General features: G+C 42.3%; 1 protein-coding gene across 5 annotated transcripts in view; it reads right to left on the bottom strand.

Annotated features, from left to right (window-relative positions):
- Nucleotides 1-12,475, bottom strand: part of SMAD1 (SMAD family member 1) — a 77,880-nt gene extending 65,405 nt beyond the window's left edge. Inside the window, exons 1-2 of one of the 5 annotated variants that reach the window (XM_077846188.1) lie at nt 9,779-10,092; nt 9,088-9,259 (exon numbers count right to left, since the gene is read on the bottom strand). The gene's annotated coding sequence lies outside the window, so the exon portion shown is untranslated. Of the gene's footprint in view, nt 1-9,087; nt 9,260-9,778; nt 10,093-10,822; nt 10,841-10,925; nt 11,040-12,329 lie in introns of those variants that run through there. The other 4 variants (XM_077846189.1, XM_077846191.1, XM_077846190.1 and 1 more) reach the window with 4 other exon arrangements.
- Between the last annotated feature and the right edge of the window lie 602 nt (nt 12,476-13,077).

Here is a 13,077-nt window from a genome sequence, read left to right as displayed (position 1 = left end):
CCAACTTTAAAATATTCATAGATCATCTAAGGGGTACCTGGCTGGCTCATTTGGTAGAACATGCAACTCTTGATCTTGAGATCGTGAGTTCAAGCCCTACACTAGGTACAGAGATTGCTTTAAAAAAAAAAATCTAAAAGAAAGGAGATGGTGAGGCAGAAAATGCTGATGAATAATTCTACTCTAACAGCTAGGTAAGAACTCAATTAATGCTGAGGTAAGACTAAGTATACTTCAGCCAGGAATGGATCTCACCCACAAGCAGCAGATGTTTTCCTTACAGGCAACATACCAAAAGCCTTTTATATACACTTATGATCATTGTTACCCTTCAGAGAAAATCTGGGAAATTAAATGCCAATGCCTAACTCTTTAAATTCTTTTCATTTTATAAGAACTTCTACTACATGAGAGGACTTTTCTCATTTTGATACCACCTTATAAACTAATTCATTTCAACAATCAAAACCATATTCCAAGACCACTACATGTCTCCTATGAATAAGAAAATGCCACTATAAATAGAACCTAATGCTGCAACTCAGGTAGGAGAGAAAGAGGCCCTGAAATGTGCTCTACGAAGCACTGGTGTCCCCAAGGTGCATCAATCATGTCAGTTGATTAAAAAACTGCATATAACTGATAACCCCTAATGGGCTGGGAACACCTCACATTATTCCAAGACTCTGACCCCAAAATCATATATGGAAAGGAGCAGTGTATTATTAAGGAATAAGAGGGAGAAGGCCTGTCTCTTATAACTCTGGCTCATATATATGGTGTACCTCCTAGTAATTTTGCTTTGGCAGCTGGGAAATTTGGGCTTCAATGAAAAAAAAAAAAAAAAACAGTTTTCCCAGGCCGATACTTCCTGGCACACAAAGAATAACTCAATAAAGTAAAAGAGATATCATCCTTACTCCAGTGAAGAATCTGACCAGGACACAGGAGAACCTTTTTTTAATAGTAGTTATCAGCATTTCATGTATGTTTTAAATTATTTGTTCATGTCCTTTACCAATTTCATTTTTTAGGAGTGGTTTTTTTTATTGATTTTTAGAAGTTTCTTAAATAGAACAGAAACTTGCTGCAAATATGTCACCTAAAAAGTTGTATTTGTGAGTCCATGTTTGGTTGTTTGTATTTGGCCACATAATTGCTGTCAAATCTATAAAATTTTCCTTTATTGTTTCTGCCTTCCACATTTAAAAGGGCTCTATAGCTGGCTATTAATTACCCTCTCCTGTCTCTTGATAAAATGGCATGAATCAATCTCCCCCTTTCCTTCTGACACTATGATAAGAATCCATGCCAGAATCGTTCTACACTGAGCACAGTGTATTACTCCACTAGAAAAAAAAAATGTAACACTAATGAATGCTATAAAAAAAAAACAAAAACCACAGATAAATTTGAATACTTATCTTTAAAAGCTCTGGGCAATTTAAGTAACTTCTTTAAATCATTAAGCAGCATTCTTCTCTTAGTTCAATTACTATATTTTTCTCAAAAACCTTTATCTACAATTATCAGGGAAATGCTCCATCTACAAATTCCCAAACTTGATATTTCAAATTTCATTACCAGGATTCCCATTGCTTAACTCTTCTCAATTCATTTAAGTCCATTAGACTCCTTATAACCTGTGACCCTTAATCTAGATTGGATTCAATACGGCTCTCATTAACATTCTAGATTCTAAAGTCACATTAATTTTTACAAACAGCTAATGTTGGGCAGCCCGGGTGGCTCAGCAGTTTAGCGCCGCCTACAGCCCAGGGCATGATCCTGGAGACCCGGGATCGAGTCCCACGTCAGGCTCCCTGCATGGAGCCTGCTTCTCCCTCTGCCTGTGTCTCTGCTTCTGTCTCGGTCTCTCTCTCTCTCGATTAAATAAATAAAACCTTAAAAAAAAAAAAAAAAAAAACAGCTAACATTTTCTGAATGCTTATAATACACCAAATCCTATACTGACATAAATGCACCTCCCCTCTCTCCCTTTTGATCACCTCTGAAACCAGGAACTATACAGTTGATGGCTAAGTCATATCTAATTGACAGGTTTTTTTCCCCTCAAGTAGTACATGAAATAGTGCAATAATTAGCATCTTAGATTAGATGAAATATGAAAGTATAACTCATTTCATCTTCCTATCAATCCTGAGGCTTATACTATTATATCTCTATTTTTCAGATGAGGACAAGCAAGGTACCAAAGCGAATGATAGCTTCCCCTAACGGTATAAAAAGCAAGTAAGTCTTCAGGCTTAGACTGAAATCCAGCCAATCTGACTCTAGAGCCTCGTCTCTTAACTGATTTCTATGGCTAGGCCAGAATCCTCTTTGCCAACATTTCTCTCCTATCTAACTATCAGGCCATCAAGTTACCCCAGAAAGTAACAATAACCTAGTCCACAGCCACATCAAACTTCCCACCAGGCTTTGCCTTTGCTGCTTAGACTTTGAATTTTCCAGATTCCCTGGCACACTACCTACAACGGTTCTTTCGAAACTTCTGCATTATTCTTCCAGTACCATTTGCTAAGTCGTCCACCTCACCATGCCGGTGAAGGGGCTCGCCTCCCACACCACTAGGAAAGTCAGGGCAAGTTGGCACACCCTCCACCATCTCCTTTCTTCTAACTTAGACTCTGTTCTGCTTCTTTCTCAGACAACTCTCCCTCCTTACCGTGGTTAATATTTTGTCACCTGTGCTTCAGATCACTAATTCCATCATCTTTAATTGCTCTCTGTCCATTAACTTCTTTGCTTCAACTTCAGAATCAACGCAATGGCATCTATTCTGAAATATAAGTCACGTGTGCAAGGGCTTTTGAGAATCTACTTCTCATTTGTTAATATGTTCTGCATCTCTTCATACCTCCATTCACTTCATTACCCTGACCTTTTCTCCTTTGCCATAAACCATACAACATTTTCCCACTCTGTACCTCCTTCTGGAATCTCTCTTCTCTAGACTTTTTGGGTTCGCTGCTCCTCTGACCCCACATCTTTCTTCCAGTTTCTTCTTCCAACCACTTCAAACATGCCTCTTCCTTCTACTAATTCCCAATTGTGGACTTAACACTCAACCCACCAGCTCTTTCTTTTCCATGGTGTCCTCAGAATACGTATCTATTCTTAGTGGTTTAACCATCATTTCCAGGAGAGGACTCCTAAGAATCTACATGTGAAGTGAAGCTCTAAGCCCTTCCCGAAGCTTTGGTTATAGATCTCCAACTGGCCTATAGGATGTTTGTACTTAGATATCCCACCTTAATTTGACATTCAATCTCTATTCCTTCCACAACCAGTTCTTCCTTATTCTTATGAAAAGACTTTATTAGGGCACCTGGGAGGCTCAGTTAAAAAAAGACTTAACATTAATTTTCTAGTCACTCTGATTGGAAACAAGAATACTCTCTGATACCTCTCTCCCATTACTCTATAGCCAAATAATCACCAACTGTTTTTTTGCTCACAAAACCCATCTCATACCATATAGGTAACTAAATAGCTTTCCTATTATTCTCCTGGCATCCAGGCCCTACCTTCTCCAATCCTCACTGCACGTTCCCCTTCAGTGACTTCCCAATGCTTTCTTATTCTGGCCCTGTACTCAAATTCTCACCCCAACTTAACCTTTCTGAATGTGTCTTCCACCTCAGCATACTGAGCCCCATCGGGAATAGCCCCTGTGGTGAGGCAGGGCTGCTCACTAGCCACTAGATCTGTGCTGTCCAACAGGATAGCCACAGGATAAACAGTTTGTTATGTTTAAACATAATATAATAAAAATTAAAAAATGCAACTCCCTTCAGTTGCTCTGGCCACATTTTAAGTGCCGCTCTGGCTAGCAGCTATTATACTGGACAGTGTAGATAGCAAACATCTCCATCACTGCAGAAAGTTCTGCTGGGACAGTCCTGCTGTAGAGATCCTCAACACTCATGCTTAGCCTCCCTGGTCTCCCGTATCACTGCGCTATCTAGGATGTTTCTCCCTCCTACCTATGCCAATCTACATGTCCTTCCATACCACAATGGCCTCATGTGAGTTGTTTGTACAACTTCCTCCTACATTATCTTGTAACAACTCTTACAATGTTGTTTTATTCAATTTTTCATTTTTGTGTGTCTTCTAATTATTGAGCCACTCAGAACTAGCAAATATTCAAGGGAATAAATGAAGTGTATACTCACTATAATACTGCATCAAAATTATCAAATTAATGGTATATGTAATACCCCTCCATCAAAAAAGATACTTTCTTTCAATCTAAGCAAATAAAATATCATGCATTTAGCTAACTGAACTACTTAATTCCTAATACTTAAAAGATAATTAGTCCCCCCCCCCGCTTTTTTTTTTGCTTGTGGTGTTTGAAACCAAAAGAAAAAAACCTTAAAGGTCTGAAATACTTCCACTTTGCATAAGTACACCACAAAGAAACCACAAAAGATAGACAAGGAAAGGAAAATGACTGAACAGTTTAAGTAACTATACCCTAACTATCTGAGATTATAGGAAAAAAATATAGTACAGCTACCCTAAAATTAAGGAGAAACTACAAATAAAGCATTTAAAAATTATGTATATAAATATATTTTTGAATCAATAGCTAGACCCCTCTATCCTCCTTTTTGTAAATATGACATAGTAAATACTTATTTATATTCTGAGCACGACAGCATATAGATACATAATTAACTGCTGTACATATGTGTTCTTTCTTTAAATTCAGGATTATTGTCTAAAGAAAATTAGTTAAGAAACCAATCCACCACACCATGGACCTGGGATCTTAACAAGGGAACAAAGCTCCTGATCTGAATACTAGAACTGAGCAGGGATTCAGGGGAAATGGCCAGGTAAGGATTCCCTCAAACCTTCAAGAGTTGGATGCTTTATTTTCAAGAGGGAGTCTTGACAGGAGTTCTGATTTGAGCTTCTAACAAAAACTGTAAAGATGTAAAATTGCTCAAATACTGCAGTTCCCAGCACCTTCCTTGAACTCTGATGTGATCACTGGAGTTGAACTATTTATGAAAGTCTTGACATTTTCTGTCTAAAAAATAGCCCCTCTTACATAAACGAATGTTCTACAGAACCCGTTCATTTCTGCTAATCAGCCAGCAATAGCTGTAAATGTTACTTTTTCAATTGATAGGACTTGTACATCTCTAAAATTGACTCCACCTTAATAATGCATACCAAAATGAGAATTTTAATTTAGATTTTAAGCTACATTCATGCTACTTCGCTTTGCCTTTTTTTTTTTTTTTTTAAAGAAGTTCCTCCGGAATGTAAAAAATATTTCAGGTGTTTTTGCTGCAAATCAGGTGACAAATCACCACTATCTGCACTACCAGGTAATAGCAGAAAAGGAGTATAAAGAGCCAAGAGGTTTAAGTTTGGAGGAAAAAGGTGATGCCCCTATTTGTTATCAAAGCATCCCCTGCTAATCTCAGTACAAAAAGTAAAACCAGAGTTCCCCAGTTGTTGAACACAACAAAGTGCTGGGAGAGTGGCATGCCTGGAGAGGACATGGAAGCTCTTTGTCCCTTCCTCTGTATCTTGCCCTGTGCACTTCTTCCATCTGGCTATTCCTGAGTTGAATCCTTTATAATAAACCAGTAATCTGCTAGAGAAAGGGAGAAAGAGAGAAAGAAAGAAAAAAGAACAGTAAAACCACACTTAAAAGTACCATTACAGAGGACACTTCATCAGTCTCATTTTATGATTTAACATCAAATTCCTCTACCCTCTGTACGTAAATTATCCTTCTCCTCAGACCTTTCCAATTCTCTCCCTAGTATCTACTGGCTCCTTCCTTAAATACTCCAAACTTTAGCTTTTGTTAGGAATGGGATTTCTTTTTGAGAGTCAAGAGAGAAAATTCATATAGCAGAACTGCCTGATTTAATTTGATCTTTGTACAATCTTGGATCTCCCATTTTCTAGAAAGGTCCCATTGATTACATGAGACACAGAAATTTTCTATCTCTAAAATGAAAAAAAAAAAAGTCAATTTTAATCTGTAAAAAACATCTCTTGGAGGTGGTCAGACTTGATTCCTATTCACCTAAATGGTTAGGTAGGTACACAGAAGTCAATACCATGCCAAAAATTCTTTCCTCCCCTCCCCAAATTACGCTGGATATGCTCAGACCAAAGCCTTAGGAACAGAGTGAGTATAACAGGAAAGGTTAAACAAATGAGAACTCAACAACAATAAGAGTGATCCGGGTTCTGGCTTTCTCTCTTCTAGTTACTTAGGTGGGTGACTCTAGGCCAATCAGCAATCTTCTCTGGGCCTCAGATTGCTCAACTTGATATGAACTAACGGGATTAGGAAATCTTCAAAGCAGCTTTTAACACTAAATATCTCTATTCTCTACACAGGAAATTACACTCTCAATGTTTATGAATGCACTTGGCAAGGCTGCCCCATGGATGTCCTTCACCTGAAATATCATGCAACTTGGGTATTTGTGTATACAAGCTCACCAGGGAATATAAACATCTTTGGATTGGAGGATGGGAATGACCAGATATTGGATCCATGGTTTCATCAGATTCTTAAACAGCCTGACCAAAAAAAAAAAAAAAAAAGAATAACTGCAAGACTACACAAAAGTAGAGATTAAATGTGGAAAAAAATTTCCATGATTTGCCATGAACTGTTTTCATCTCAAAGTACAGTGTTCAGCAGCTAAGAGAAGACTAATTTTGATGAGATAAACTGTACTACTAGAACTTTTCACTACCATCAGCTTGTAATATCACAAGAAACACACAAGGGAAAGTGGCAGGAATTATTCAGAAAAGCAGAGATGAATATAATTCAGCTTTGAAATGCATTACTTTTTTGTCAGATTTATTCTTCTAATTATATTCTGCTTAGATACTGTATAATGTAAATATTATGTTTTTTCTTAATCACGCAAAATAAGACAACACAAGAAGACAGCCTAGAAAAGCACAACAGAGGGCAGATTTGTCTAAAAACCTAAAAAATGTCTATACTGGAATGGTAAAGCCCAGAACAATGAATATTGGAATATTCTAGACAGAATATACATATAAATATACATTTAAAAAATATATATACATACATAGTTAAAAGTGAGGTTCTACAGTCAAATTGTCTGTCATACCCCAGCTAAGATTATAAATCATAATCACTCACTAGTTATATGGCCTGAGGCAAGACACTGAATCATTCTGAACTCAAATTTCTTTGCCTGTAAAATGTGATAACAGTACTTAGGTAAGTTTTGGGGCTTAAAAAAGGTATGAGCATGGTATCGACTTTTGTGTACCTAACCCTTATGATAAATATGATCCAGAGAAAAATCAACCTCATTTCATCCCGTACTTCAATTACCATTTCCAAACTTTCTTTTTTCAAAGATTCATTTATTTATTTATGATAGACATAGAGAGAGAAAGAGGCAGAGACACAGGAGGAGGGAGAAGTAGACTCCATGCCGGGAGCCAGACGTGGGACTCGATCCCAGGACTCCAGGATTGCGCCCTGGGCCAAAGGCAGGCGCTAAACCGCTGAGCCACCCAGGGATCCCCTCCAAATTGTTTTTTATTTTATCAAGAGCAACTAGTAGGTGAAAAAATTAATGATACACCTCTTTTTCCTGACCCCACAAGCTCATTAGAAGTAGTAAGCAGAGAAGTAGCTGAAAGAGTAGAAAGGAAAAGAAGTAAAAGTCCTAGAGCAGCCCTGTCCAGCAGACCCTTCTGTGATAACGAAAATGTTCCACATACATTGTCCAATATGGTAGCCCCGAGCCACATGTGGCTAGTTCTACTGAGAAAATAAATTTTAATTTTACTAACATTTAAATACTGATATGTAGCTATAGCTGTTTTATTGGATAGTACCTCCCCAGATGACCCATAAACTGAATAAAGATTGCCAGAAATTTCAACAAAAAACAAGAGTCTTCCTTTCCTAAATTGTTCCTATGTTCAATTCAAATATCTTTGCTTTCAGTGGAGACCTGGTAACTGTGGCTAGTTAAGAAAAAACATGCCAACTGATACATCAATACAGTGCAACTCAGTGCTAATGACAGGACCAGAGATAAGAAGTATGTGGTCCTCTGATATTTTAGAAGGTCCCTAAGGTCACGTTAAATTCAAGCTCATATGAAGCCTGGTTCAGTATAAAAGCTGCAAAAGTTCTTATCAGAACCCCCAATGCATCTGTTTCTCCACTACCAAACGGAAAGCTACTTAGACAATGCAGATTGAACATCCTTTCATTTATTTTAAATTTCTTCAGAAAGTCAGAGTTCTGTAAGCCTTTCCCTCTTTCAGAAACACTTGGGTTCCTGGTCAGCTCAGCCTTTCCACTATAAACAAAATCCATGTACCACCCATATCTGAAGTATAACGCCAGACTCCTGCTTAGCTGCCCCTGTAATATGGTTTAATTATGATGACTGAACTAATAGGCTGACATCATAGACTTTTACAGGCTGACCCCATGTCATCCTGATGTATCATTTTGCACCAGTTCAGTGCTGTAAATCAATTTAAGATCTCAAGCAGGTTGAAAAGGCTGGTAATGATGCTTTCTCTGCTGTCTCTGGAGACTCTACATTATACACAACTTACATTATTTATAAAGCCTCAATGATGCCTCCATTAGCCTTGTAAGACTACACAAATGAGATCTTTTATACACACACAACTTGGCCTTGATTATGTAGGTGACTACAGCTTAAACATAGTCATCTAATTACACCCCAGTTTCTTCTTTTTCTTATCTAACCAAGTCATTAAATTTTATCTTTAACCCAGAATTACTATAAATCAGAATCACAAACTGAAATTTAGTTTTTAACTAACAAATGTATGGGGGTGGGGGGAATGAGACTGACATAATGCTTCATTCAATGAATTTCGTAGGGAAAAATTTACTTAAATTCCAAGAATATAAGAGGTTAACATTTTCAAATACCTATAAAATGGTCATTTCTCTAAAATGCAAAGGTCATCCACTCTTCAAGGGTATAAAACCAATGGATACTGCAAAAAGGAAAAATGTATTTGGTTACATACCTATGGTTGGAGGGGTCAAAACTAAATCAAGGACAAATCCCTACACTCAGAAGAAACCCGATCTTGTCTGGATCCTCCAGAGGCTCTGGCATCACCCACTTCTAGAAAATCATCTCTCACGACCCTGGTTACAGTTTCCTAAGAATTGCAGTATCACACAAATGTACACCACCTGCAGAGAAATATCAAGTAACTGCAAATGGGAAAGAGAGAGGGAGTACGACAATCACCTTAATCATTTCAGCATAGGTAGGCCTGGCACCTACATCAGAAGAACACTGATGCAAAATATTTATACTACTTGAAAATGCTGGGTCCCTGAACATGGGCCCTGTCACTATTATTTTTTTTTTTTTTGAAACAGTGGTTCCAATACAGCTCACCTACTTCCAATAAAACGTAAAGTGGTAATTATAAACAACATGAAAAGTCAACACGGGCCGAGAACAGTTTTCTTATCGTGTTACTGAACGTTAAGCATGTTATCACCACGGGCAAGGAGAGCAAGAAATGCTCTGAAACGAAGGCATTCTGTGATTTAGGTGCTAAGAGTTCCAGCAACAGGATGACAGAGTGACATCATGCAACTTCTGTATCATTCCACATGCTTTGAAACTTCGGATACAATGGAAAAGAAGAGAACAGGAAGGGAAGGGGGGGGGTAGGGAAGGCCGGTTGCCACAGCACTCACGAAAACGATGCTTTCTCAAGAAGATGGTTCGGAGACGTGCCTCGATTTTCAGAAGGGAAGCGCCTCGCGGGCTATCTTGCACAGTAGATGGAACAATCGTTTGAGCCTCAAAATAAACAAAAGCCGCAGCTACTGTAGTTGTGGGATCCGGCAGGCGTTTGTTCCTCCTCCCTTCCTAAAGTGCATCAAGGAAACGTTCTCCCTTTAAGCCCTCATGTGTATAAAGCAACTAGAAAAACAAGCCCACGTCGGTCTCGCTCACACCCACTCCCCCCACCTTCCTCCAGCAACGAGCCCGAGGAACACTAACAAAGGCGGCGAGCGGAGTAAATGAACAGTTGTTCAACAGCGAACTCACAAATACACATGCAGTGAGGCAATCGAATCCGGTAAAGGGAAAGGAATGAGACGACACTTGGAGGCGCACGGGGTGTAGGCGGAAGAGAGAGGAAAAAAAAAAAAAAAAAATACGCGCCGCCGCCAAGCCTTTGAATAAATTAGAGGGAATTTCGGTGCGAACTTTCCTTGACCTCGACCCCCAAGAGGCTCGCTGGGGCAGGGAAAGGCCCCCGTGCGGGATGCGGAGGCGCGCGGGGCACCGGGGGCCCCTGGAGCCGGCCCCGCTCGGCCGGGCGCCCACCGCGCGGAGGGCAGCGCCCCGCGGCCGTCCCCCAGCTCCCGCAAGGGTCGCCCGGGCCGGCGGGACACAATGGGGCGGCGGGCGGCGCGCACGGGCCTCGGCCCGGCTGCGGAGGGGGAAAGAGGGCGGGAGGGGAGGTCCCGCGGCGGCCGGCGCCGGGGAGAGGCTCGGGCGGAGGAGCGCGGCTTCCCCACGGCTGAGCCAACAAAGACGCGAGGAGAACGGCGCCGAGCCCCGCCTGGCCGGCCGGGCGCCACCGCGGGAGCGGGAGCGGGAGCGGGAGGCGGTGGCAGGTCCGCTCCTCGGCGCGGCCGGGAGGCGCCATCATGGGGGGGGCCCGGCCCGCCCCGCGCGGGGAAGAGCCCCCTGCCCGCCGCGGCCCGCGTCACCGGCCCCGCGCTCACCCCACGGGAGGCGGCGGCGGCGCTGGAAAGCAAGCGCCGGGCGCCGAAGGAGGGCGGGGACGCGGCCAAGGAGAAAGTTGGGTGCGGGTCTGTTTCGTTTTACCGGGTTGGCGGCGCGCCCGTCCGCGCGGGCGCACGAGGGGCCGGACGAGCGGGGTCCCGCGGCCCCGGTCCGGCCGGCGGGGCGCTGCGCTCGCAGGGTGCCTCCCCGCGCCTCGGCCCGGGCTCGGCCGCTCGGCCTCCGCTTCCTCCGCCCGCCCGCCCGCCCGCGCGCTCGCTCCCGGAGCCTGGATTGATCTGGTCGCGCTGGCGTCAGGGAGTCGGAGCCGCCCAGCCTCCACTCGGCGGCTGCCAACAGCCGGCGCACTCGCCCGCCCGCCCGCACGCTCGCTCGCCCGCCCGCCCGCCTGCTCACACGCGCACCCGCGCGCCGCCGCCGCCGCCGCCGCCGCCGCCGCGCGACCAGGGATCCTCTCCAAATTCCCGGCCGCTGAGCGCGAGCGCGGGGCCGCGGGGCCGCGGGGCCGGCCACCTCCCTGCTCCCGCCTCCCCCAGCCCGCCCCCGGCCCCACGCCCCGTTGACTCCAAGGAGAAAGAAACCAGCCTTCTTTCCCCTGCTTCCTGGAGTCCCGGCGGAGCGGGCTTGGTGCGTTATCCTCACGTGAAGTTCGAGGTTTAGTCTTTATTTTCTGAACTACTCATCACCCGCCCACCGCGCCCTCCGAACGCTACCACCGCACCCGCGGGGCGCGTTTCTGACCATTCTCTTTCAGACCTCTCCTTTTCATGTCCAGTTTCCATTGCCCTTCACTTTTGCACGCCCCACAAGTTGCACGTACCCAGAACTGGATAGCCTAGTGCTACTGCATCTGCTTACACCCACCCGTATCGCTGTTTTGTGTTTTGGGCCAGTTCAGTATGTGATGACTTGAGTGGGTAACGTAGTGGTTCTAAGTAATGGCAGATGCCACAGTGGAACTCAACTTTTTTTTTTTTTTTTTTTTTTTTTTTTTGGGATGGAACTCAACTTTTGATCCGATTTCTATAATCTTTTATATGACACCAACCCCCTAAAATAAAAACAGACTGGCTCTCATCTAACCTGATCTGCATAGACATCGAACGTATCTTTTGTAAGAATTAATTTTTCCCTTGGCCAGCTCTCTGGAAGCTGGCATGAAATCTTGGATAATTACCATAATGTTGAGTTATGTTTAGAGAGGAATGATTACTCTGAGGAATAAATTTCTCACGAACTCAAAGAACCATTACCACCAGTATAAAGAAAATATCAAAGACCGAAGGAAGTTAATGGTACTCTCCAATTGTTCATGCACCTTTACATGTCCACAGTCTATTTTAAATTCATATTTCTTAATTTATTTCTGCATTCCATGTTTAATTATTCAAAAGAAATGCAACAAGCCCCATAAGACATACAACACTTTGTAAATTATAGATCAGAATATTTCAGTTCATCTCTTTGTTAAGCTATTTGAGCACTTACTGGTCAAGTCTTGGGCCTCATCTTATTTTCCCTAAAAGCAGCATTTGACACAGTTCATCATTCTCTGCTCCTTGAAACAACAGCTGGCCTGAGCCTTGTGAAATGCCACTCAGATCAGGTCACTCCTCTGCCCAAAACCCTTCCCTGGTAAATAGAACGTGCTGTATACACAATGGAACATTATTCAGTCATTAACAAGAACGAGATACTGACACATGCTGCATGAATGAACCTGGAAAATATTGTATCACATGAAAGAGGCCAGATACAAAGCCCACATATTTGATTCATATTGAAATACCCAGAATTGGCCCATCTGTAGAGACAGGAAGTAGAATGTTGGTTGCCTATGTTTGGGAGGATAGGGAGATCGAGGAAGAGCGATAGCTAAAGGTTATCGTGTTTCTTTGGGGGGGGGGCGTGTAAAAAATGTTATAAAATTAGTCTGTGATGGTAGTTACACAACTCTGTGGATATATTAAAAGCCATTGAATCGTGCACTTTAAATGGGTAGATTAGATGGCATGTGAATTTTGTTTCAATAAAGCTGTTTTAAAAAGATACAGCAACTAAATGTAGTGTGTGATCCTTAATTGGACCCAGGATTGTGGGAGAAGCTATGCAATGACAATAAAACTCACTTTTTATTTTATAAAAATTATAAAATTATTACATTTTAACCTACACGTGACCTTGCTTAGTACAGTTCTGGTCGCCACAAATGACAATTATTAACACTGCATATGCT

This window comes from Canis aureus, chromosome 13 (assembly GCF_053574225.1).
Source record: "Canis aureus isolate CA01 chromosome 13, VMU_Caureus_v.1.0, whole genome shotgun sequence".
In the NCBI taxonomy this organism is placed as follows: domain Eukaryota; kingdom Metazoa; phylum Chordata; class Mammalia; order Carnivora; family Canidae; genus Canis; species Canis aureus.
Note: the sequence above shows the minus strand (reverse complement) of the source record. Positions and strands in the feature narration are given on the sequence as shown.